General features: G+C 36.8%; 1 long non-coding RNA gene across 1 annotated transcript in view; it reads left to right on the top strand.

Moving 5' to 3' along the window:
* Positions 1–25,161, top strand: part of LOC309862316 — a 203,945-nt gene extending 178,784 nt beyond the window's left edge. The window contains exon 3 of the long non-coding RNA XR_014310411.1: positions 25,107–25,161. This is a non-coding gene — a long non-coding RNA (uncharacterized lncRNA). The remainder of the gene's footprint in view (positions 1–25,106) is intronic.
* The last annotated feature ends 308 nt before the right edge of the window (positions 25,162–25,469 follow it).

Raw genomic sequence — 25,469 nt, 5'->3', positions numbered from 1 at the left:
TCTAGCTAAAATTTTATCAATTTAATTTTCCAAAAAAAAAATAAAGCCCTTGTTTTTAATCTTTTTTAGTTTGTTTTGTTTCTTTTTACATGTTTATTGCATTGATTTCCACTCTGATCTTTATTATTTTGTCTACTAACTTGGGGTTTTTTGTTCTTTTTTGTTTTTGTTTTGTTTTGTTGTATTTTTCTGGTTCCTTCAAATGTAGGTGTAGATTGTTTATTTAAGGTTTTTCCTATTTCTTCTTGTAGGCCAATATTGTTATGAACTTCCCTCTTAGAACTCCTTTCACTGCATTCCTAAAAAATTTTAGACCTTTTTGTTTCAATTTTAATTTCTCTACAGCATTTTTTACAAAACTTTTCTGATGTTTTTTCATTGGTCAATTGACTGTTTAGTACCATGTTGTTTAACCTCTGTGTATTTGTGTTTTCTCCAGTTTCTTTTTTCCCCCCTTGTGATTAACTTCTCATTTCTTACTATTGTGGTCAGAAAAGATGCATGGTATGATTTAAAGCTTCTTAAATTTATTGACACTTGTTTGGTGGCCTAACATGTTATTTATTCTGGAGAATGTTCCATGTGTACTTGAAAAGAATGTATATTCTGCTGTTGTAGGATGCAATGTTCTATACACATCTGTTATGTCCATCTGGTCTGTGTCTTTGACAGACAAGGTTTCCTACTGATTTCTTCCTGGAAGATCTACTTACAGATGTAAGTTAGGTGTTAACTGAATTATACCCACTGTTACTGTATTACCATCAGTTCCTCTTTTTATATCCATTAATATTTGTTTCATGTATTTAGGTGCTCCAATGTAGAGTGCATAGATATTTGCAATTGTAATATCCCCTTATAGGATTAATCTTTTTATCATTATGTAATGCCCGTCTTTGTCTCTTGCCACAGTCTTTGTTTTAAAGTCTATTTTGTCTGATGGAAGGGAAAAACCCTGGCTGAGTTTTTGTGTTTTGTTTCTGTTTTTGCTTCCAAATGCATAAGTATTTTCTTATCCCTTCATTTTCAGCTGTATGTGTCTTTTAGTCTGAGGGGAGTCTCTTATTGGCAGCATATATATGTGACTAGTTTTTTTTTTTTTTAAGATTTTATTTATTTACTTGACAGAGAGGGATCACAAGTAGGCAGAGAGGCAGGCAGAGAGAGAGGCGGGAAACAGGCTCCCTGATGAGCAGAGAGCCCGATGCGGGACTCGATCCCAGGACCCTGAGATCATGACCTGAGCCGAAGGCAGTGGCTTAACCCACTGAGCCACCCAGGCACCCTGTGACTAGTTTTTTAAATCCCATCTGTCACCCTATATCTTTAGATTGGACACTTTAGGCTATTTACATTAAAGTAATTATGGATAGGTAATTTTGTTAATTGTTTTATTGTTGTTTTGTAGTTCCTCTATTTTCTTCTTTTCTTGTTCCACTTCTTTGTGATTGATGAGTTTCCATAGTATTATGTTTGGCTTTCTTTCCTTTTATTTCCTGTATCTCAATTACAGGTTTTGGGTTTGTAGTTACCATGAGGTTCATATATAACATCCTAGGTATATAGCAAGCAATCTTTATTAAAGTTGATGGTCATTTAAATTCACATTCCAAAAACATTTTTTCTTGCTCCTCCATGTTTTATGTATATGCTGTCATAATTTGTATATTTTTATTTATAACTTCATGTCTACTTACGATCTCTTCTCGTAAAAAATTCCTTTTAACATTTCCTTTAAGGATGATTTAGTGGTGATAAACACCTTTGTCTTACCTTTGAAAGTTTTTATCCTTCCTTTAGTTCTAAATGATGGCCTTCCTGGGTAGAGTTTTCCTGATTATAGGTTTTTTCCCTTTCAGCACTTTTTTGAGTATATCATGTTACTCTCTTCTGGCCTGCAAAGTTTCTGCTGGTTAAACCAGCTGATAACCTTATGGAGTTTCCCTTGTATATAAGTAGTTGCTTTTTATCTTGGTGCTTTTAAGACTCTCTGTTTATCTTGAATGTTTGACATTTTAATTATATTGTGTCTCTGTGTAGACCTTCTTGGATTCATTTTGGTCCGGGGCTTTCTATACTTCCCGAACAGGAAAGTCTATTTCCTTCCACAGGTTAAGCAAATTTTCAGCTGTTATTTCTTCAAATAATTTTCCCCCCTCTCTTCTTCTGGAATCCCATAATGTGAATGTTAGTGTTCCTGATGTTGTCCTAGCAGTCTCTTAACCTATCCCCATTTTTTTTCTCATGCTCACATTGGTCCTCTCCAGTGCTGTCTTCCAGATCACTGATCCTTTCTTCTGCATCTGCTAATGTCATGTTAATTCTTTATTATTTTCAATTTAGTACTATATTCTTCAACTCTGATTTTTTTTTTTTTTACATTTTCTTCCTCTTTATCAAAGTTCATATTGAATTCATCCACTCTTTTCTCAAGTCCATTGAGCCTCTTTACATGAGTTCTTTTTCCTGAATATCTGCCTTATTCTTTTGTTTGGATCATATTTCTCTGTCTTTTCATTTTGTTTGACTTTTTGTGCTTGCTTCTCATAGAAGCCAGTTTGATTACTGGCAGAACAACTAATTTTTCCAGGCTTGAAAGAGCTTGTGCAGGAACATCTCCAGTCCCTTCTCTATGTGGTCCTCTGTCCTTTGCTGTGCAAAAGCTTTTCAGTCAGCCCTCAGTTCTACTTTAGGAGGTATTGCTCTATACATAGGTACAGATTTGCTATGTCCATGGGAGGAGGCTAGTTCAGAGTTTTTACATGCTCCCATCTAAGAAGTTCCTTCTCCCACATGATTTTTATTTTCTAAACTTCTGTTGCTCTGAGTGAGGTTATTTTTGTAATCAGCACAATAGACATGAAAACTAGCATATACAAATTTATATATGCTTTATATCTAGATTTCAAAATGTAAGAGCAAATGACTGGAAAGAATTAAGTAATGTTAGTAGTAGCTACTTCTGGGTGATCAGGCAGTTCCTTTTTTCTTTTTATAATGATAAAACAATTTTTGGTATTTGATGTTGGGAGATGCCTTATTAAAGCATTAAAATTCACTGTGTCTGGTTGTCTGGACTACTCTGACATTTTCCACTGACTTTCAAGTTGAATAGTTAGTAAAAGAACATCTTTCAAAGTATATTCCATTTTTGGTTTTTTTTTAAGTGTGAAAGTTATATGTTAATATATTGTTTCAGGGGTACAAGTCTGTAATTCATCAGTCTTACACAATTCACAACATCCACTATAGCACATACCTCCCTAGTGTCCAGCAACCCTCCAAGTATATTAGAACACTAGTTCTTGGCATGTTATTAACTGTTACAGTAAAAAAAAAGTTTCAGTGGTCAAGTGAGTTGAAAAATGCTGAGTGTACTAAAGTTAAACAATCTGAACTTTTAAGAACCTTTAATACAGTAATGGACACTATGCAGTCATGTGCCAACAATAAAGTATGCTTTATTTGTGAAATTTACTTGGTTATGAAATTTTTTAAACCAGTATAGGTTCTTTACGGTAATATATTTTAGAGAATATTAATATCATAGCTTAAGCAAATCTAAGATTTATATTTATATTTACAATTTTTAAATTCATTGGTTCATTTATTAAATTATTCACTATGAATTTCCTTAGTGCCTCTTGCCTTAATGTAGTTTAATAGCACCCAGTTTATAGAGCTATTTCTCTCCTACATAGTAGTGTTCCCAGAGTGCTTTGAATATAACTCCATTATTACATTCATATCATATGCCTTATATTTATTTGTTTTGATAGCAGACTCCACCATTTAAGTATGATCTTCTTCAGCTCAGGGACATTTTCTGAATCATCCTGGTATTGCTGACACATTAGACGAGCTCAATAAATAGTTACTGAATAGATTAACTAGACATTATATAACTCAAAGTAAGCACAATTCTGCAAAAGTAGGAATGGAAAGGCTGGAGTAGAGCTCATACGCTTTGGAAAAAAAAAATTTTTTTTTTTAAGAGGAATAGCAGAGTGCTTTGGATTTACAAAGAACAACTCATAGTTGAATCAAATTAGCCTAATAAAAGGAAAATGAAGGAAAATGAAACTGACAGGGCAGGTCCTTCAAATTAGGTGTAAAACTCCTCTTGAATCAAGCTTGTAATAAAATGTAATGAAAATATTCGAAGCAGAGCAGACAGTTGTATCTTCAAGAGATGTGGGTTTTAAGATGTGGTGAACGAGTCAGTCCATTAAAATGAAAAGAGCTAAAGGCACAGGAGTAAAAGGGACTTGAGTTTAAAGATTGAAAAGGAAAATGTGGCCCTCGAGGACTTAAATGCTATTGAGGGTACCCTGTGGACTGTTTTCTGAATCCTTAATTGTGTTTTTTTTTCTTTTTTTTTTTTCCTGCTTACGCTTTGCAAATTCTCCTCAGAAAAAAAGAACTGCATTAAAACTTGTGGTGCAACTAGAATACATTATTTCAAATGGATGGTATGCCGTGATGGATTTCAGTGGCTCTGTTTTGGGTCTCAAAACCATACAGATAAAATTTGGGAATGAGAAGGCATTAATAGAAATGATAATTCCAGTATAGTCAACATACAGTGTTACATTAGTTTCAGGTATACAAAATAGTGATTTAGCAATTCCATATATTAATCAGTGCTCATCATCATGAGCTTAATCCCCTTTATCTATTTCATCTGTCCCCCTACCTTCCGTCTGGTAACCATCAGTTTGTTTTCTGTTGAGAGTCTCATTTTTTTGTTTTTTTTGTTTGTTTTATTTCTTAAGTACATTAATGAGTAAAAGCGTATGGTATTTGTCTTCCTCTGACTTATTTCACTTAGCATTATACTCCCTAGATCCATCCATGTCATTGCAAATGGCAAGATTTCATTCTTTTTTATGGCTAATATTCCTCTGTGTGTGTGTGTGTGTGTGTGTGTACCCTACATCTTCTTTATCCATTCCTCTATCAGTGGATACATGGATTGCTTTCATATCTTGACTATTGTAAGTAATGCTGCAGTAAACATGGGGATACATATGTCTTTTTGAAGTGTTGGTTTTTTTTTTATTATTCTTTGGTTATCCAGTGTGATTACTGGTTCGTAGGGTAGTTCTGTGTTTTTGAGAAACCTCCACACTGTTTTCCACAGTGACTGTACCAGTGTGCATTTATTTCCACCAACAGTTTCTAAGTCCCCTGACTCTTGTCCTCCCAGAGAATGGGAGGGGTGGGTGGGTTCACTTGCAAACATGAATGTCTCTGTGCAGCTCCTCTCACTAGGCCCTGTAAACTAATTTCTGCTTGTGGCATGGCTAAAGAGAGCCCTACACTGACTGACAAACAGAAGACATTATTTCCAAAGAACAAATTCTTTTTTTGTGTCCTTGTTTCTCATTTGGTATTATGCTTTTAAATGACTTAGTATCCAAAATATCACCAGATGGAAATAGGAGTAGCATTTTCATTTAACAAATATAATACCCCATGGGTTGTACAACTGGTTGCAGATTAGAAATCTCCATCAACCAGACACTTACCTAAATTGGCCAAATATTTGTGTAATAGAAAAATTGCAAAATCTGGCATTATTTATTAAATATATATGCATGACTTGTAAATCCTTAAAGCAACCCCACAAAGTATATATACAACGTCTCCTCTGTTTTATAGTTGAGGAGACAGAATCCGTGAGAGTCAGTAATGCATCCATAGTCATCTAGTTGAAACATGGAGATACATATCTAGATTTTCCTGTTGACAAGAGCCAAGGTTTTTCTGTCACCCTAACTGCCATGACTTAAACTGATTGGGGTTTTGTTTGTTTGAAAACAAAAACATCAAACTGGTTCCCTATGATCAAGACAGCCTCAAAGTTCCCCTCAACTTGACTGAACTTTAGACAGGTTGCTTCTTAACCAAAAGTGGGCCAACCCTCACTTTTTTAGGTCATTTACTTTAGAAAACTTCCACTTAGAAGTCCTTTCTCTGCCTCTTTGAGATGTAAATCTTCTCCAGCTCCTTGCCAGTTTTACATCCTAGGAATGTCTTCCTTGACACTGAGGAGTTATCCCTTTGAAATGGAATTATATAAGGAGATCTTGCTTCTATATCCCAGTGTCTGTGGGAGGGTAGGAGTTTAACTTTGATAAGTACCAATTAGCAAACAATCCTGGTTTAATCGCATTGACCAAACTCTCCCCTAAACTCCAGCCAGTACTCTTGCTTTAGCTCACTAATGTGAGCTAAAGCAGTTTAGAAACTCCTGCCTTTTGTTTCAGTAGAGTGGGGTTCATTCACTTCTCCCCTATGGCAGTAATTTTGAATAAATTCTTTCTTGCATGTTTCACTTGTCCAGTGTATTTTTTCTTTTACAGATATTAATAAAGTTCAGGTTTAAAAGAGAAATAGTTTAATAGGACATCACAACCTTGTTCTTTTAACTCAAAGGATCTACAAGGCAGATACTATTTGTTGCAAGATGGTATCTCACTGAAATGTTGCATTCCCTATGTCTTTCCTGGAGTTCCTTTCTCTTTTGAGAATTCATTTTATCTTGGCATCCAGAGGTTATCATATAGAGCTGGCTCCTTGCTCTGTTCGTAGCTTGCTCTTTGGCCACAAGGCAACACACCATAAATGGGCCATAATCTTTGTACATGTGTGCCTTCCATCAAAAATGCTGTCCTGGGGGGAGGAGTCAAGATGGCGGAAAAGTAGCAGGCTGAGACTACTTCAGCTAGCCGGGGATCAGCTAGATAGCTTATCTAAAGATTGCAAACACCTGAAAATCCATCGGCAGATCGAAGAGAAGAACAACAGCAATTCTGGAAACAGAAAACAACCACTTTCTGAAAGGTAGGACCCGTGGAGAAGTGAATCCAAAGCAACTGGAAGATAGACCCCAGGGGGAGGAGCTGGCTCCCGGCAAGCGACGGAGCAACAGCGCACAAAATCAGGACTTTTAAAAGTCTGTTCCGCTGAGGGACATCGCTCCAGAGGCTAAACCGGGGCGAAGCCCACGCGGGGTCTGCGTGGCCTCAGGTCCCGCAGGGTCACAGAAGGATCGGGGGTGTCTGAGTGTCGCAGAGCTTGCGGGTATTGGAACGAGAAAGCCGGCTACAGAGACAGAGCTGACAGTAAGCTCACAGCGCGGTGTTACCTTGAACTGGTTGCAGGCTCGGTGAGCTCCGAGCGCGGCCGGAGGTCAGGCAGATGGGAGTTACTGGGCGTTGTTCTCTGAGGGCGCACTGAGGAGTGGGGCCCTGGGCTCTTGGCTCCTCTGGGCCGGAGACCAGGAGGCCACCATTTGTATTCCTGTCCTCTGGAACTCTACGGAAAGCGCTCAGGGAACAAAAGCTCCTGAAAGCAAACCTAAGCGGATTACTCACCCCGCCCCAGGTAAGGGCAGTGCAATTCCGCCTGGGGCAAAGACACTTGAGAATCACTACAACAGGCCCCTCCCCCAGAAGATCAACAAGAAATCCAGCCGAGATTTCTCCTCCTACCGAGGAGTGCAGTTCAATACCAAGGAGAGCAGCAGAATTCCAGAGGAGGAAAAAGCAAAGCACGGAACTCATGGCTTTTTCCCTGTGATTTTTTTTAGTCTTGCAGTTAATTTAATTTTTTTCTTTTTCATTTTTTGTTTTTTTTCTTGCCTTCTGGTAAAATTTTTTTTCTTAACTTTTACCTTTTTCTTTTTTAACGTTTTTTAACTAGTTTAATATATATATATTTATTCTTTTTTATATTTTTCTTTATTTGTTTTCTTTTTTTAAAATTCTTTTCTTTTCTTTTCTTTTTTTTTTTTTTTTCGTTCTTCCTTTTTGAACCTCTTTTTATCCCCTTTCTCCCCCCTCACGATTTGGGATATCTTCTAATTTGGTTAAAGCATATTTTCCTAAAGTTGTTGCCACCCTTTTAGTATTTTACTTGCTCCTTCATATACTCTTATCTGGACAAAATGACAAGACAGAAAAATTCACCACAAAAAAAAAAAGAACAAGAGACAGTACCGAAGGCTAGGGACCTAAACAATACAGACATTGGTAATATGTCAGATCTAGAGTTCAGAATGAGAATTCTCAAGGTTCTAGCCAGGCTCTAAAAAGGCATGGAAGATATTAGAGAAACCCTCTCGAGAGATATAAAAGCCCTTTCTGGAGAAATAAAAGAACTAATCTAACCAAGTTGAAATCAAAAAAGCTATTAATGAGGTGCAATCAAAAATGGAGGCTCTCACTGCTAGGATAAGTGAGGCAGAAGAAAGAATTACTGAGATAGAAGACCAAATGACAGAGAATAAAGAAGCTGAGCAAAAGAGGGACAAACAGCTACTAGACCACGAGGGGAGAATTCGAGAGATAAGTGACACCATAAGATGAAACAACATTAGAATAATTGGGATTCCAGAAGAAGAAGAAAGAGAGAGGGGAGCAGAAGGTATACTAGAGAGAATTATTGGGGAGAATTTCCCCAATATGGCAAAGGGAACGATCATCAAAATTCAGGAGGTTCAGAGAACGCCCCTCAAAATCAATAAGAATAGGCCCACACCCCGTCACCTAATAGTAAAATTTACAAGTCTCAGTGACAAAGAGAAAATCCTGAAAGCAGCCCGGGAAAAGAAGTCTGTAACATACAATGGTAAAAATATTAGATTGGCAGCTGACTTATCCACAGAGACCTGGCAGGCCAGAAAGAGCTGGCATGATATTTTCAGAGCACTAAACGAGAAAAACATGCAGCCAAGAATACTATATCCAGCTAGGCTATCATTGAATTTGAAGGAGAGATTAAAAGCTTCCAGGACAAACAAAAACTGAAAGAATTTGCAAACACCAAACCAGCTCTACAGGAAATATTGAAAGGGGTCCTCTAAGCAAAGAGAGAGCCTACACGTGGTTGATCAGAACGGAACAGAGACAATATACAGTAACAGTCAACTACAGGCAATACAATGGCACTAAATTCATATCTCTCAATAGTTACCCTGAATGTTAATGGGCTAAATGCCCCAAAAGACAGAGGGTATAGGAATGGATAAAAAAAAACAAAACCCATCTCTATGTTGCCTCCAAGAAACTCATTTTAAGCCCGAAGACACCTCCAGATTTAAAGTGAGGGGGTGGAAAAGAATTTACCATGCTAATGGACATCAGAAGAAAGCAGCAGTGGCAATCCTTATATCAGATCAATTAGATTTTAAGCCAAAGACTATAATAAGAGATGAGGAAGGACACTATATCATACTCAAAGGGTCTGTCCAACAAGAAGATCTAACAATTTTAAATATCTATGCCCCCAACGTGGGAGCAGCCAACTATATAAACCAATTAATAACAAAATCAAAGAAACACATCAACAATAATACAATAATAGTAGGGGACTTTAACACTCCCCTCACTGAAATGGACAGGTCATCCAAGCAAAAGATCAGCAAGGAAATAAAGGCCTTAAACGACACACTGGACCAGATGGACATCACAGATATATTCAGAACATTTCATCCCAAAGCAACATTCTTCTCTAGTGCACATGGAACATTCTCCGGAATAGATCACATCCTTGGTCCTAAATCAGGACTCAACCGGTATCAAAAGATTGGGATCATTCCCTGCATATTTTCAGACCACAATGCTCTAAAGCTAGAACTCAACCACAAAAGGAAGTTTGAAAAGAACCCAAATACATGGAGACTAAGCAGCATCCTTCTAAAGAATGAATGGGTCAACCAGGAAATTAAAGAAGAATTGAAAAAAATCATGGAAACAAATGATAATAAAAATACAACGGTTCAAAATCTGTGGGATACAGCAAAGGCAGTCCTGAGAGGAAAATATATAGTGGTACAAGCCTTTCTCAAGAAACAAGAAAGGTCTCAGGTACACAACCTAACCCTACACGTAAAGGAGCTGGAGAAAGAACAAGAAAGAAACCCTAAGCCCAGCAGGAGAAGAGAAATCATAAAGATCAGAGCAGAAATCAATAAAATAGAAACCAAAAAAACATTAGAACAAATCAACAAAACTAGGAGCTGGTCCTTTGAAAGAATTAATAAAATTGATAAACCCCTGGCCCGACTTATCAAAAAGAAAAGAGAAAGGACCCAAATAAATAAAATCATGAATGAAAGAGGAGAGATCACAACTAACACCAAAGAAATACAAACTATTATAAGAACATACTATGAGCAACTCTACGCCAATAAATTTGACAATCTGGAAGAAATGGATGCATTCCTAGAAACATATAAACTACCACAACTGAACCAGGAAGAAATAGAAAGCCTGAACAGACCCATAACCAGTAAGGAGATTGAAACAGTCATTAAAAATCTCCAAACAAACAAAAGCCCAGGGCCAGACGGCTTCCCGGGGGAATTCTACCAAACATTTAAAGAAGAACTAATTCCTATTCTCCTGAAACTGTTCCAAAAAATAGAAATGGAAGGAAAACTTCCAAACTCATTTTATGAGGCCAGCATCACCTTGATCCCAAAACCAGACAAGGATCCCACCAAAAAAGAGAGCTATAGACCAATATCCTTGATAAACACAGATGCGAAAATACTCAACAAAATACTAGCCAATAGGATTCAACAGTACATTAAAAGGATTATTCACCGTGACCAAGTGGGATTTATTCCAGGGCTGCAAGGTTGGTTCAACATACGCAAATCAGTCAATGTGATACAACACATCAATAAAAGAAAGAACAAGAACCATATGATACTCTCAATAGATGCTGAAAAAGCATTTGACAAAGTACAGCATCCCTTCCTGATCAAAACTCTTCAAAGTGTAGGGATAGAGGGCACATACCTCAATATCATCAAAGCCATCTATGAAAAACCCCCTGCAAATATCATTCTCAATGGAGAAAATTGAAAGCTTTTCCACTAAGGTCAGGAACATGGCAGGGATGTCCATTATCACCACTGCTATTCAACATAGTAGTAGAGGTCCTAGCCTCAGCAATCAGACAACAAAAGGAAATTAAAGGCATCCAAATCGGCAAAGAAGAAGTCAAATTATCACTCTTCGCAGATGATATGATACTATATGTGGAAAGCCCAAAAGACTCCACTCCAAAACTGCTAGAACTTATACAGGAATTCAGTAAAGTGTCAAGATATAAAATCAATGCACAGAAATCAGTTGCATTTCTGTACACCAACAGCAACACAGAAGAAAGAGAAATTAAGGAGTCAATCCCATTTACAATTGCACCCAAAACCATAAGTTACCTAGGAATAAACCTAACCAAAGAGGCTAAGAATCTATACTCAGAAAACTATAAAGTACTCATGAAAGAAATTGAGGAAGACACAAAGAAATGGAAAAATGTTCCATGCTCCTGGATTGGAAGAATAAATATTGTGAAAATGTCTATGCTACCTAAAGCAATCTACACAATTAATGCAATTCCTATCAAAGTACCATCCATCTTTTTCAAAGAAATGGAACAAATAATTCTAAAATTTAGATGGAACCAGAAAAGACCTCGAATAGCCAAAGGGATATTGAAAAAGAAAGCCAACGTTGGTGGCATCACAATTCCAGACTTCAAGCTCTATTACAAAGCTGTCATCATCAAGACAGCATGGTACTGGCTCAAAAACAGACACATAGATCAATATAACAGAATAGAGAGCCCAGAAATAGACCCTCAAGTCTATGGTCAACTAATCTTCGACAAAGCAGGAAAGAATGTCCAATGGAAAAAAGACAGCCTCTTCAATAAATGGTGCTGGGAAAACTGGACAGCCACATGCAGAAAAATGAAATTGGACCATTTTCTTACACTACACACAAAAATAGACTCAAAATGGATGAAGGACCTCAATGTGCGAAAGGAATCCATCAAAATCCTTGAGGAGAACACAGGCAGCAACCTCTTCGACCTCAGCCACAGCAACATCTTCCTAGGAACAACGCCAAAGGCAAGGGAAGCAAGGGCAATAATGAACTATTGGGATTTCATCAAGATCAAAAGCTTTTGCACAGCAAAGGAAACAGTTAACAAAATCAAAAGACAACTGACAGACTGGGAGAAGATATTTGCAAACGACATGTCAGATAAAGGACTAGTGTCCAGAATCTATAAAGAACTTAGCAAACTCAACACCCAAAGAACAAATAATCCAATCAAGAAATGGGCAGAGGACATCAACAGACATTTCTGCAAAGAAGACATCCAGATGGCCAACAGACACATGAAAAAGTGCTCCATATCACTCGGCATCAGGGAAATTCAAATCAAAACCACAATGAGATATCACCTCACACCAGTCAGAATGGCTAAAATCAACAAGTCATGAAATGACAGATGCTGGCGAGGATGCGGAGAAAGGGGAACCCTCCTACACTATTGGTGGGAATGCAAGCTGGTGCAACCACTCTGGAAAACAGCATGGAGGTTCCTCAAAATGTTGAAAATAGAATTGCCCTCTGACCCAGCAATTGCACTATTGGGTATTTACCCTAAAGATACAAACGTAGTGATCCAAAGAGGCACGTGCACCCGAATGTTTATAGCAGCAATGTCCACAATAGCCAAACTATGGAAAGAACCTAGATGTCCATCAACAGATGAATGGATCAAGAAGATGTGGTATATATACACAATGGAATACTATGCAGCCATCAAAAGAAATGAAATCTTGCCATTTGTGACAACATGGATGGAACTAGAGCGTATCATGCTTAGCGAAGTAAGTCAAGCAGAGAAAGACAACTATCATATGATCTCCCTGATATGAGGAAGTGGTGATGCAACATGGGGGCTTAAGTGGGTAGGAGAAGAATAAATGAAATAAGATGGGAATGGGAGGGAGACAAACCATAAGTGACTCTTAATCTCACAAAACAAACTGAGGGTTGCTGGGGGGAGGGGGTTTGGGAGAGGGGGTGTGATTATGGACATTGGGGATGGTATGTGCTTTGGTGAGTGCTGTGAAGTGTGTAAACCTGGTGATTCACAGACCTGTACCCCTGGGGACTAAAAATATATGTTTATAAAAAATAAAAAATTAAAAAAAAAATGCTATCCTGGGCCACTGGGTGGCTCAGTGGGTTAAGCTGCTGCCTCTGGCTCAGGTCATGATCCCAGGGTCCTGGATCGAGTCTCACATCAGGCTCTCTGCTAAGCAGAGAGCCTGCTTTGCTCTCTCTCTCTGCCTGCCTCTTTGTCTACTTGTGATCTCTCTCTGTCGAATAAATAAATAAAATCTTTAAAAAAATAAAATGCTGTCCTTTTCTCTACCCCACCATATGCCTGCCAGTTTTCTACTTTTATGGATGAAGTAAGTCCCTTTCCCATTTTAAGATAGCACTATCTCCTACAAGTATTACTTGCTACTGGGTATGCCTCTCTAGTTCCCCACATCATCCTGGGAATCACTAGTTTTCCCTATTTAGTCAATACTTAATGGTTCAGAGAGAGAAACTGTACCTTTTCCCTCCTTTGTCTCCTCAGAATACAGTATAGTACCTGGGCAAAATAGACTTCAACTGGGGAAGAAAAGAAGTAGATTTGGTTCTTTTCACTTATCCTATACATGTTTCAAGGAAATAGACTGTTTTTATTTATTTTAGTGGTTTGTCTGGGTACAGAAATATTCCTTTATTAGATAAGAGAAAACTGACTTGGTAAAGGGTGAACTGTGTAGGCTCGGAACTGAGAAGAGCTAGACTTAAAACCCGAATTCTAGCAGTGCACTTGAAATTTGTGCACTGTCAAGTTACTTAACCGCTGTTCTTTTTAATCTCCTTTTCAGTAAAATGGGGGTGAGATTACTTATCACAGGGCTACTGTCAGGATTAAAGTGTTACATTAGTTTCCTAGGGCTGCTGTAACAAATTACCATAAACTTGGTGGCGTTAAACTACAGAAGTATATTATCTCACAGTTCAGGAAACCAGAGTCTTTAATCAAGGTATTGACAAGATTGCTTCCTTCTGGAGGTTGTGAGAGAGAATCTGTATCAAGCCCCATCCCTAGCTTTTCTTGGTTGTCTGCAAACCCTAGTGTTTTTAGATTGCACACCCATCACTCCAATCTCTGCCCCTGTCTCTGCATGATCTTGTCCTCTAGGTTATTATTTCTCAGATATCCTTTTTTTTTTCTTTTATAAGGTTACCAGTCGTTATGGATTTAAGCTCCACTGTAACCTGAGGACAATCTCTTCTTGAGATCCTAACTTTATTATATCACATTGGTTTCCTAGGGATGATAGGTAACAAAGTACCACCAAAGTAAGTGGCTTAAAACAATGGAAATTTATTCTCCAACTGTTCTGGAGGCCAGAATCAAGATGTCTCGCTCTTTCCAAAGCTTCTAGAAGAGATTTCTTTTTTGTCTCTTTTAGCATCTGGAGGCTCCTGGCATGTGCTGGCTTGTGGCAGCATAGCTCCATCTTCGTGGACAACCTATATTGTATTCTGAGGAGACAACCTACTTTCTCTGTATGTTTATCTGAGTCTTCTTAAAAAGACAGTAGTCATCATTTATTCTTGACTACTGTCTTTTTAAGAATGAAACAAGATGGGATTGGGAGGGAGACAAACCATAAGTGACTCTTAATCTCACAAAACAAACTGAGGGTTGCTGGGGGGAGGGGTTTGGGAGAAGGGGGTGGGATTATGGACATTGGGGAGGGTATGTGCTTTGGTGAGTGCTGTGAAGTGTGTAAACCTGGTGATTCACAGACCTGTACCCCTGGGGATAAAAATATATGTTTATAAAAAATAAAAAATAAATAAATAAATAAATAAAAGGCAGTAGTCATCAAAGTTAGGGCCTACCTTAATGAAATATGGGTGAATTTCAGATCCCTTGATAATCATATCTGCAAAGACTCTATTTCCTAAGTCACATTCTAAGGCTTGAGGTATACATGAACTTCAGGGTAACATTATCAAACTCATTACAAATCTGCAAAGGCCTTATTTCTACACACATGAGCAGTTAGGACTCGGACACATCTTTTTAGGGAACACAGTTTTGGGGCAGAGCACAATTTAACCCACTGCAATGGTAGAGGCCTTTTAAGTTCTAAATACAAAGGCTAGTACACAGTAAGCACTAAATAAGTAGAAGTTATTATTATATGCCCATTTTGGTGGACATTGGCTGGATGGGTAAGGGAGGTGGGAAAATGGAACTGAGACTCCAACACAGAAAAGAGCAAAGGCTACTGGTTTTAAAGGCACCATCATGAGTCCCTTGGTTGTGGATCCCCAAACAGTGGCATACGCCTTTTCCCAACTTCTGCTCTCTGCAGCCAGCTAAAAAATAACATCCTAGTCCTGCCAAGAAAATAATGAAACATTCCAGACTATTAGGCCTTAGCAGAGTTTAATCAAAGACTCAGTGATCTATACTGGCTCTGGAGGCCTCTTCAAAGATGAAATCCACAATGTAATGACCGTGACATGAACTACCACCGAGAAAGAGCAGCATCTGTGAATGGTGGAAGACGTGCCTCTTTTCTGGTTAGTTATCCACTGCTCCACAAAGCTACCTGGCACTCAGAGGTGAATTCTAACCACACATGCATGCAGGTAGCAGAGTTTATGTGTTTTACATGTCCTTTGACAAGATAACTTATTAATACACAAATTTGCATTATTCTGTTTTTGCCTCCTTCATCTTCTGAGTGTGTAGCCAGGTCCTGCGTATGTTCTGGTTCCCCCTGTCTCAGGCCAGTTTTGCAGGGTAAAAGCAAAGCAAAATCTGCTTGGGTTCATTGGATCGTTCTTGTTTTGATGAAAGGCGTTAGAACTTTTTTTTTTTTTTTTTTTTTTAAATAATGGGTGTTCTAGAGAAGGTGGGAAAAAAGAGAGTACCACTCTGACTGGGAAGTGACTGACTCTCATTCATGGGAATGAAAGGAGGGAGCAGACAAATGTTTCTGGGGAGGCTGTTGCCTGGCCGAGGAGTCCAGGCTTTGCCAAGCATCTCCCTTTCTGTAGGGAAGCAAAGAAATAAGGAAAATGTGAGTGAAGACAGTGGATATGTCTCATTGTTAGTTAAGAGTAAACAAAGGGTCTGAGGCCCAAGGGAGTCTTCTTCATGCTTTAGTGATGCCAAAACACTGTCCTGTCAGTGTAGGGAGGAGGAAGACTCAGAATGACTAAGGCTGAATCCTCTGCCAGCCCACTGGGAGGAGGGTGCAGATTCCATTTTAAATAAGTGTTTTTTGATATTTTTGCACATCTAGGAGTTTATGAACAAAGGCTCATTACGTTTGCACACTTACTTGTTTTCTTTACAGCAGGCTTTGGAAGTGTTCCATGAGATATTATTGTTCCCCTTCAATAATGGTAAAAACTGAAGATCAGAGATGACTCCGCTAAGGTCCCACAGTCAGTGTGTGACCGGTATGTGACCGGTCGGGAAACAAACCCCTGGCACAGTGGCAGCCCGCAAGAGGAAGGAGTATCATAGCCACAGAGTCACTCCCTGAGAACCAAGGGATTCAGCCCCAGATGAAACACCCCAAGCTCTGAGAACCCGCAGTGGGCAGACAAGCCCACACCGTAGTATGGCTTTGAAAATCGCAGAAGCTTAACGCCTGGAGCTGGAGGGCTATAGGAAGCCAAGTCTCTCCTCCTAAATGCCAGTGTGCTGTGTCACTAGGCCTGAGACCCAGCAGAGAAGCAGCAGTGTGAAAAGTGTCTGAGAACACAGGAAGATATATTGACTAATTTTAGGACATAGGCTAGAGGAGAAGGGATCTGCAGTAGCTTTCTCTGGGAATGAAAGTGCTGGCAGGTGATATTTTTCTCCTTCTCCTGCAGCCTTGCTAGCCAGATAATTGTGAAACCACTTCTGACGCCTTCCATCTACCTTGCTTGCACCGCCTGGTCAGTTTAGACATTTCTCTACAGATCCAATCTGTCCAACCCACCTGTCCTAAGAGGAACCCCCACACAGTAACTCCTACCACACCTTGGAGGCAGCCTCGGTCAGGACTGACGTCCCTCTAAGAAGTGTAAAAGGAACTTCCTTAAATGGAAAAGAAAAGGTCGGGTAAAAGTTTTACCTGAAGTAAAAGTTTTTGAAAGGAATAATTGCACTAGTAAAAGCCGACGTGCAATAAAGATAGTAGATCGGTCACTTGAAAGGCTAGTATAAAAAGATAAAATTAGTAAAATTAATGTACAATACATGCGCACAAATTAGTTAAGGGATGCACAAAACAGAAAGATGTAAAATATAAAAACTTGGGAAGGGGAGTAAAATGTGTTCAAACTTAAGAGGCCATCAACCTAATATAGACTGCCATATACAGGGCTATTATATTTGACTCTATGATAACCACACACCAAAACTTACAATAGAGAAAAAATAAAGAGAAAGGAATCCAAGCATAACACTAAAAAAAGTCATCAATCACAAGGGAAGATAGCAAGAGGAGAAAGAAAAACAAGAGCTATACTCCAGCCAGAAGAAAAAAAAAATCAACAAAATGGCAATAAGTATATACCTATCAGTAAGTACTCCAAATGTATTGGTCTAAAAGATCCAATTGAAAGACACAGAGTGACTGAATGGATTAAAAAAACAAAACCTATCTTTATGCTGCCTACAAGAGACTCATTTCAGACCTAAAGACACACACAGATAGGGAGAAAAAGGTAGGTAGTATAACTTATATCAGACAAGATAGACTTTATTGTTTGCAGTTGTGTTTCCCCATTCAGTAGGCTACATTTTTCTTTTGTCGATAGTTTCCTTCATTATCTAAAAGTATTTTTGGGGGGGGGCATAATAACAATAGTTTTAATTTTGTTCCTTTGTTTTAGGATACATATCTGGAAAACTGTTGCTAAGGCTGATATCAAAAAGATTACTGCCAATATTTTCTTCTAGCTGTTTTATGGTTTCATGACTCCCATTTAGATCCTTACAGTTATGAGTTTATTTTGTGTGTCTGCTGTGAGAAAATGGTCTAGTTTTTCTTTTGCATGCAGCCATTACAATTTTCCCAGCACCATTTATCAAAGTGATTGTCTTTTCCCATATATTGTTGTCCCCTTTGTCATAGACTGACATATAGGTTTGGCTTTAATTCTGGATTTTCTATTCTAGTCCATTGTTCTATGCCTTTTTGGGGAAGGGGGGTGCTAGTAGCATACTTAAAAATCTGGGACTGTGATACTTTCAGCTTTTTCTTTTCTTTTTTTTTTTAATTTTTATTTTTTATAAACATATATTTTTATCCCCAGGGTACAGGTCTGTGAATCACCAGGTTTACACACTTCAGCAACCTCTTCGACCTCTGCCGCAGCAATATCTTCCTAGGAACAACGCAAAAGGCAAGGGAAGCAAGGGAAAAAATGAACTATTGGGACTTCATCAAGATCAAAAGCTTTTGCACAGCAAAGGAAACAGTTAACAAAATCAAAAGACAACTGACAGAATGGGAGAAGATACTTGCAAACGACATGTCAGATAAAGGACTAGTGTCCAGAATCTATAAAGAACTTAGCAAACTCAACACCCAAAGAACAAATAATCCAATCAAGAAATGGGCAGAGGACATCAACAGACATTTCTGCAAAGAAGACATCCAGATGGCCAACAGACACATGAAAAAGTGCTCCATTTCTTTTCTTTTTCAAGATTACTTTGGCTCTTCAGGTTTTTTTGTCCTTTCCTAACAATATTTGGATTATTTCTTCTACTTCTATAAAAAAATACTGTTGGTATTTTGATAAGAATTGACTGAATCTATAGATTGCTTTGAGTAGTATGAACATTTGAACAATACCCTTTTCAAATCCATAAGCATGATATGTCTTTATACATTTTTCTGTTGTCTTCGATTTTTTTCATCATGTTTTATAGTTTTCACAGTTACAGCTCTTTCACTTACTTTGTTAAGTTTATTCCTAAGGATATTACTCTTTCTGTTGAAGTTGATCGTTTTCTTAATTTCTCTTTGGGCTACTTCATTGTTAGTGCAACAGACTTCTTTATATTAATTTTGTATCCCGCAATTTTACTGAATTCATTGATTAGTTTTATTATGTCTTTGGTGGAGTTTTTAGGGTTTTCTCTGTCTGATATCATCTGAATATAGTGATAATTTTACTTTATTACTTGCAGCTAGAACTCCCAGTACTATGTTGAATAAACATAGTTGAGAGTGGAGATCCTTGTCTTCTTCCTTATCTTAGAGGACAAGTTTTCAGTTTTTCAGTTTTTCACCATTGAAGATGATACCAGTTGTGTGTTTGTCATAAATGGCCTTTATTATGTTGAGGTATATGCCTTCTAAACTCTACTTTGCTGAGAGTTTTTGTCATGAACCAATGTTAAATTATGACATGACGTTTTTGCATTTCTTAAGATAATCATACGATTTTTACCCTTCATTTTGATTATGTGGGGTATAAATGTTGATTGATTTGCAAATATTGAACTCTCATAGTGTCCAAAGAATAAATTATTTTTGATTACGGTATATGATCCTTTTGATGTTTTACTGAATATGGTTTGCTGATATTTTGTTGAGGATTTTTACATCTTCGTTCATCAGAGATATTGGCCTTTTAAGAGTCTTTGGTTTTGGCATCGGGGTAATACTGGTCTCATAGAATACATATGGAAACTTTCCTTCCTGTTCTATTTTTTGGAATAGGTTGAGGAGAATTGGTCTTAACATTTCTTTGTTTGGTAGAATTCACCTGTGAATCTGTCTGGTCCTGAACAATTCCTTGTTGGTTTTTTTTTTTTTTTTTTTTAATTACTGATTGAATTTTGTTACTAGTATTCAATCTTGTTTAGATTTTCTTTTACTTACCAATTCAGTTTTGAAAGATTATATTGTAGAAATTTACTTCTTTAGATTGTTGAGTTAGTTGTCATACAATTTTTCATAGCAGTCTTGTAATCCTATTTCTGTAGTAGCTGTTACTATTCAATTCTTTAACTTCTGATTTTACTTATTTGGGTTCTTTCTCTTTCTTGATGAGTCTAACTAATGGTTTACCAATTTAGTTTTTCCTTGCAAAGCCACAGCTCTATTTTTAGCCTCTGTTTTTCTCTGTTCCAGTCTTTAGGTGTATGGTTAAAGTGCTGGAGATTTTTCTTGTTTCTTAGAGGTCATTATCACTATAATCTTCCCTCTTAGAACTGCTCTGCCTATGTCCCCATGATTTTGGCCCATTTTGTTTCCATTTGTCTCCATGTATTTTTTTAATTTCTTTGTTAATTTCTTCATTCACCTACTGGTTGTTTAGACAGAATAGACTTTAAAACAAATAATGATAAAGAGATCTATCCAACAGGAGGATATAAAAATTGTAAATATCAATGCACTCTACATAATATATATATATGTATGTATATATATATGTATATATATGGCAAATATTAATAGACATAAAGGGAGAAGTTGACAGTAATACAGTAATAGAAACAGGCTTTAACATTCCACTTATATCCATACAGAAAATTAATAAGGAAATAGTGGCTTTGAGACACACCCTTGACCACATGGGCTTAAAAGATATATACAGAATATTCCAGCCCAAACCAGCAGAATACACATACTTTTCAAGTGCAAATGATATATTCTTGAAGATAAATCTCATGTTAGGATCAATACATTTAAAAATACAAAAATCATACCAAGCATCATTTTCAACCACCACAGAATGTAACTAAAATTCAATCACAGAAAATGAAAAATGACAGTGAGGGGAAGAAAAATATATAGGCTAACAACATGCTATGAAACAGTAAATGGGTCAACAAAGAAATAAAAAAGGAAATAAAAATGCATGTCAAGAGTAAAGAAAGTGGAAACACAATGGTTCAAAATCATTGTAAGGTAATAAAAGTAGTTCTAATAGGAAAGTTTATAGCAATATAAGCCTACCTCAAGAAACAAGAAAAATCTCAAAAAATCTAACCTTACTCCTAAATGAACTAGAAAGAGAATAAAGCCTAAGGGTAGTAGAATAAAAGAGCAGAAACAAGTGAAATAGAGATAAAAACCAATAGAAAAGATCAATAAAAATCAAGATCTGGGTCTTTGAAAAACAAAATTGATAAACTCTTAGCCCAGACTAAAATAATACCTGAAAGAAATGAAAAGTTACAATTGATACCAAAGAACTAGAAAGGATTATGAGACTACTATTAAAAATTATATGCCAATGAATTGGACAACCTAGAAAAAATGTTGCGATTTCTAGAAATATGCAGTCTTCTAAAACTAAATTAGGAAGAAATAGAAAATATTAAAGACCCATTATTAGTAATGAAATTGATCAGAAAAAAAAAAAAAAAAACTTGCAACAAAAGTTGGAAGAACCAGATGGCTTCACAGGCAAATTCTACTAAACATTTAAAGAAAAGGTAATACCAATTCTCTGCAAACTACTACAAGAAATAGAAGAGGAAGAAATGCTTCCAAATTCATTCTATGAGGCCAGCATTTCCTTGATACCAAAATCAGACAAATAAATAAATTAAGTGCAGGCAAATATATATCTCTGAATAACATAGATGCAAAAGTCCTCATCAAAATATTAACCAATTGAATTTGAAAATATGTGATCATTATCCTTGACCAAGTGGAATTTATTTCAGGGGTAGAAGGATGGTTCCATATCTGCAAATCAATCAGTGTGAAATATACATTAACAAAATAATAGATAAGGGTACCTGAATAGCTCAATTGGTTAAGAATCCAACTCTTGATTTCACCATGGGTCATCATCAGGGTTGTGAGATTAAGCCCCACATCAGCCTCCCATGTTGGGCATGGAGCCTGCTTAAGATTCTCTCTATGCTCTCCCTCTGCCCCTCCCCCATCTCCTTCTCAAAATAAATAGATATGTATGTATGTACAGGATAAAAATCATGATTATCTCCATAGATGCCAAAAAAGTCTTTGACAAAATTCAACACAACAGATTTAGAGCAAACATACCTTAACATATTACTAACCCAGCTAATATCTTACTTGATGGTAAAAACTTAAAGATTTTCCTCTAGATCGGGAAGAAGAATGTTCACTCTTACCACTTTTATTCAACATCGTACTAAAGTCCCAGCCATAGCCATCAGACAAGAAGTAAAAGGTATCCAAATTGGTAAGGAAGAAGTAAAACTATCACTATTTTCAGAGGACATGATACTGAATATAGAAAACCCTAAAGACTTCACCAAAATACTATCAGAATAAATGTACTCAGTAAAGCTGCAGGATACAAAATCAATACAGAGCTATCCACTGCATTTCTGTACACTAGTAACAGAAGAACAGAAAGAGACATTTTTTAAAAATCCCATTTACATTTACACCAACAAAATAAATATATAAATACCTAGGAATAAATTTAACCAAGGAGGTGAAAGTCTTGTACTCTTAAAACTATAAGATGCATATGAAAGAAACTGAAAATGACACAAATGCAAAGATATACTCCTGGAAGAACTAATTGTGTTAAAATACCTATACCACCCAAAAAACCTATAAATACAATGCAATTCCCATTAATACATCAATAGTATTTTCCAGGGAACTAGAACAAAAAAATCCTAAAATTTGTATGGAACCACAAAATACCACAAAAAAACAAAGATTAAAGAGATTAAAGAACAAAGCTGGAGTTATCACATCCCAGATTTCAAAGTATACTATAAAGCTCTAGTAATCAAAACAGTATAGTACTGAAAAACAGATATAGAGAGCAAGATAACAGAATAAAGAGCTTAGAAATAAACCCATGCTTATATAGTTAATCTGCAACAAAGGAAGTAAGAATATACAAAGGGGAGAAGACAGTCTCTTCAATAAGTCATGCTGAGAAAACTAGACCACTTTCTTATACCATGCATGCACAAAAATAATCTCAAAATGGATTAAAGACCTAAATGTGAGTTCTGAAACCGTAAAAATCCTAAAACAAAATTTAGGCAGTAATCTCTTGTATAGTAGCCTTAGCAATATTTTTCTGGCTATGCCTTCCAAGGAAAGGGAAAGAAAAGCAAAAATAAACAATTGGAAATTTATAAAACTAACAAGCTCTTACACAGCGAAGTCAATCACCAAAAAAGCAACTTACTGAATGGCAGAATATATTTGCAAATAGTATATTCAATAATATCCAAAATATATAAAGAACACATATAACTCAACACCAAAAAGTTAAAAATGTGGTTAAAACATGAGCAGTGGACCTGAACAGACATTTTTCCAAGGAGGAAATTTGGGTGAACAACAGACAAATAAAAAGATGTTCAACATTACTAATCATCAGGGAATTGCAAATCAAAACATTAACAAGATTTTACCTCACCCCAGTGAGAATGACTAGTATCAACAAACATTGTCAAGAATGTGGAGAAAAGAGAATATTTGTATGCTATTGGGAATGCAAGTTGGTGCAGCCATTGTGAAAAGCAGTATGCAGTTTCCTCCAAAAATCAAAAATAGAAATACTGTATCATCTAGTATTTTCACATCTGGGTATTATTCAGAAGAAAACAAAAACAGTAACTGTAAAAGCTATAGACACCTCTATTGATTGCAGCATTATTTACAATAGCCAAGACATGGATGCAATCCAAGTGTCCACTAAGAGATGGATAAAGACGGTGTGTGTGTATAAAGATGGTATATGTGTGTGTGTGTGTGTGTGTGTGTGTGTGTGTATACATATATATATATATATATATATATATATATATATATACACATGATATGTATAATGGAATACTAATCAGCCATAAAAAAGAATTTTCACTTCAGGAGAGCAAAAATGGACCTTAGAGTACTAGGCTAAAGTCAGAGCAAGATCAATAACATATAATTTCACTTACATGAGGAATCTAAAAAAGAAGACAAATTGACAAACAAAAGAAATGAAATTATAAATCCAGAGAAGAATTTGTTGCCAGAAGAGAGAGTGGGCTGGGGTATATGTGAAACAGTTGAAGAGGAATATGAGATACAAACTCCCAGCCATAAAATAAATACATCATGGGGATGAAAAATACTACATAGGAAATATAGTCCATGATTACGTAGACACTTTTTAGGATGACCAGTGTTTACTAGACTTATTGTGGTGAGCACTGCATCTTGTACACAACTGTGAAATCATTATTATATACCAGAAACTAATATAGTATTACATGCCAACTACACCTAATTGAAATATTTAAATAATTCAATATTAAATGGCTTGCCTGCTTTCTCAAATACAATTTAGATTGTTGCTCTTTATGTGTGGTTCAGTCAGCCTTCCATAAATAGCCCAGCTACTCCACCCAATTCTTAGAACCTTGACACAGTGCTTCACTTTCATTCTACTTACAGTATCATTTCCTTGCTTCTATCAGATTGTCTATGGCTCCCAAAGAGATCATGACATTAGAGACCCCAAATCCTGCTTCAGATGATAGTAACAAAAACAATAAAACACTGATAACAATTAATATCTACAGAGTGTTTACTGGGTGAAGACTTATCATGAGTGATATCATTAATCCTTCACAACAACTCTAATGATTTAGGTACCATTTTACAGATGAGGAGGAATATTGAATCTTAGGTGACAGATGGAGACTGATGCAGCTAGAAATGGAACTCAACTCTGACATAAATCAAAGCCATTACAATACTATGTCTAACTAACAGCCTTGTGTGTATTGAAGAAGTCTATCCATTAAAGAAAAATTACCCTAAGAAGAGAATAGATATAATCCTATTTGGTGAATTTTTTCATTTTGCTCAATAAATTTTGTTCTAGTACCTGGAGGTCCTAAAGCCCATGGTGCCAAAAAGTGAACTTTGGTAAAATCATAGCTGTTAATATAAACATCACCAAGAGGGTGGGAGTAAAGCAAAATATTGAAATTACGTTTGCCAGATCACTATCACTTACTCTTTAAGTGCCTCCTCTCTGTTTAGGAGAGCAACTTAGGAGAGTCTTAGAAGATGGTTCTGGAAAAGGAGATTCCATGTCAAGTTTTTACAAATACATAACCATTGCAAATAGAGAAGCTTTTTTGTAGGATCAGATGTGGATTTATTTGTAAATTTCAAATAACATTGAACTGTAATTCAATGGCTCTTTCAACAGACACTTAGCTCTCTTGCCTTGGATAGAGTAAATGGATTTGACTGCTGAACAACCCACTTTTGAAATGTTAATCTTCTCAGAATACACCCTGGGTCAGAGAAGTTATCAATAAAGATGAAGCAGGTCATATAAAAGACAAAGGGTTTGGACCTCTGTGGATTACTGAGAGAAAAACACACAAAACCTGAAGTAGACCTGAAAAAGCATAAAGAAGGATAAAGCAGGAGGTTTTCCCAGTTTATACTGGCTCCATTCCTTCTCTAGAAGAACTTGAAGGAGAACAACAAAGGAAGAGAACTGCCTGTCCTTTACCTACATGCTACCTTGCTTCTCTCTCTCCTCATCATGAGTGGAGGAGGAATA

The sequence above is a fragment of the Mustela nivalis genome (genome assembly GCF_964662115.1).
Source record: "Mustela nivalis genome assembly, chromosome: 3".
Classification (NCBI taxonomy): domain Eukaryota; kingdom Metazoa; phylum Chordata; class Mammalia; order Carnivora; family Mustelidae; genus Mustela; species Mustela nivalis.
Note: the sequence above shows the minus strand (reverse complement) of the source record. Positions and strands in the feature narration are given on the sequence as shown.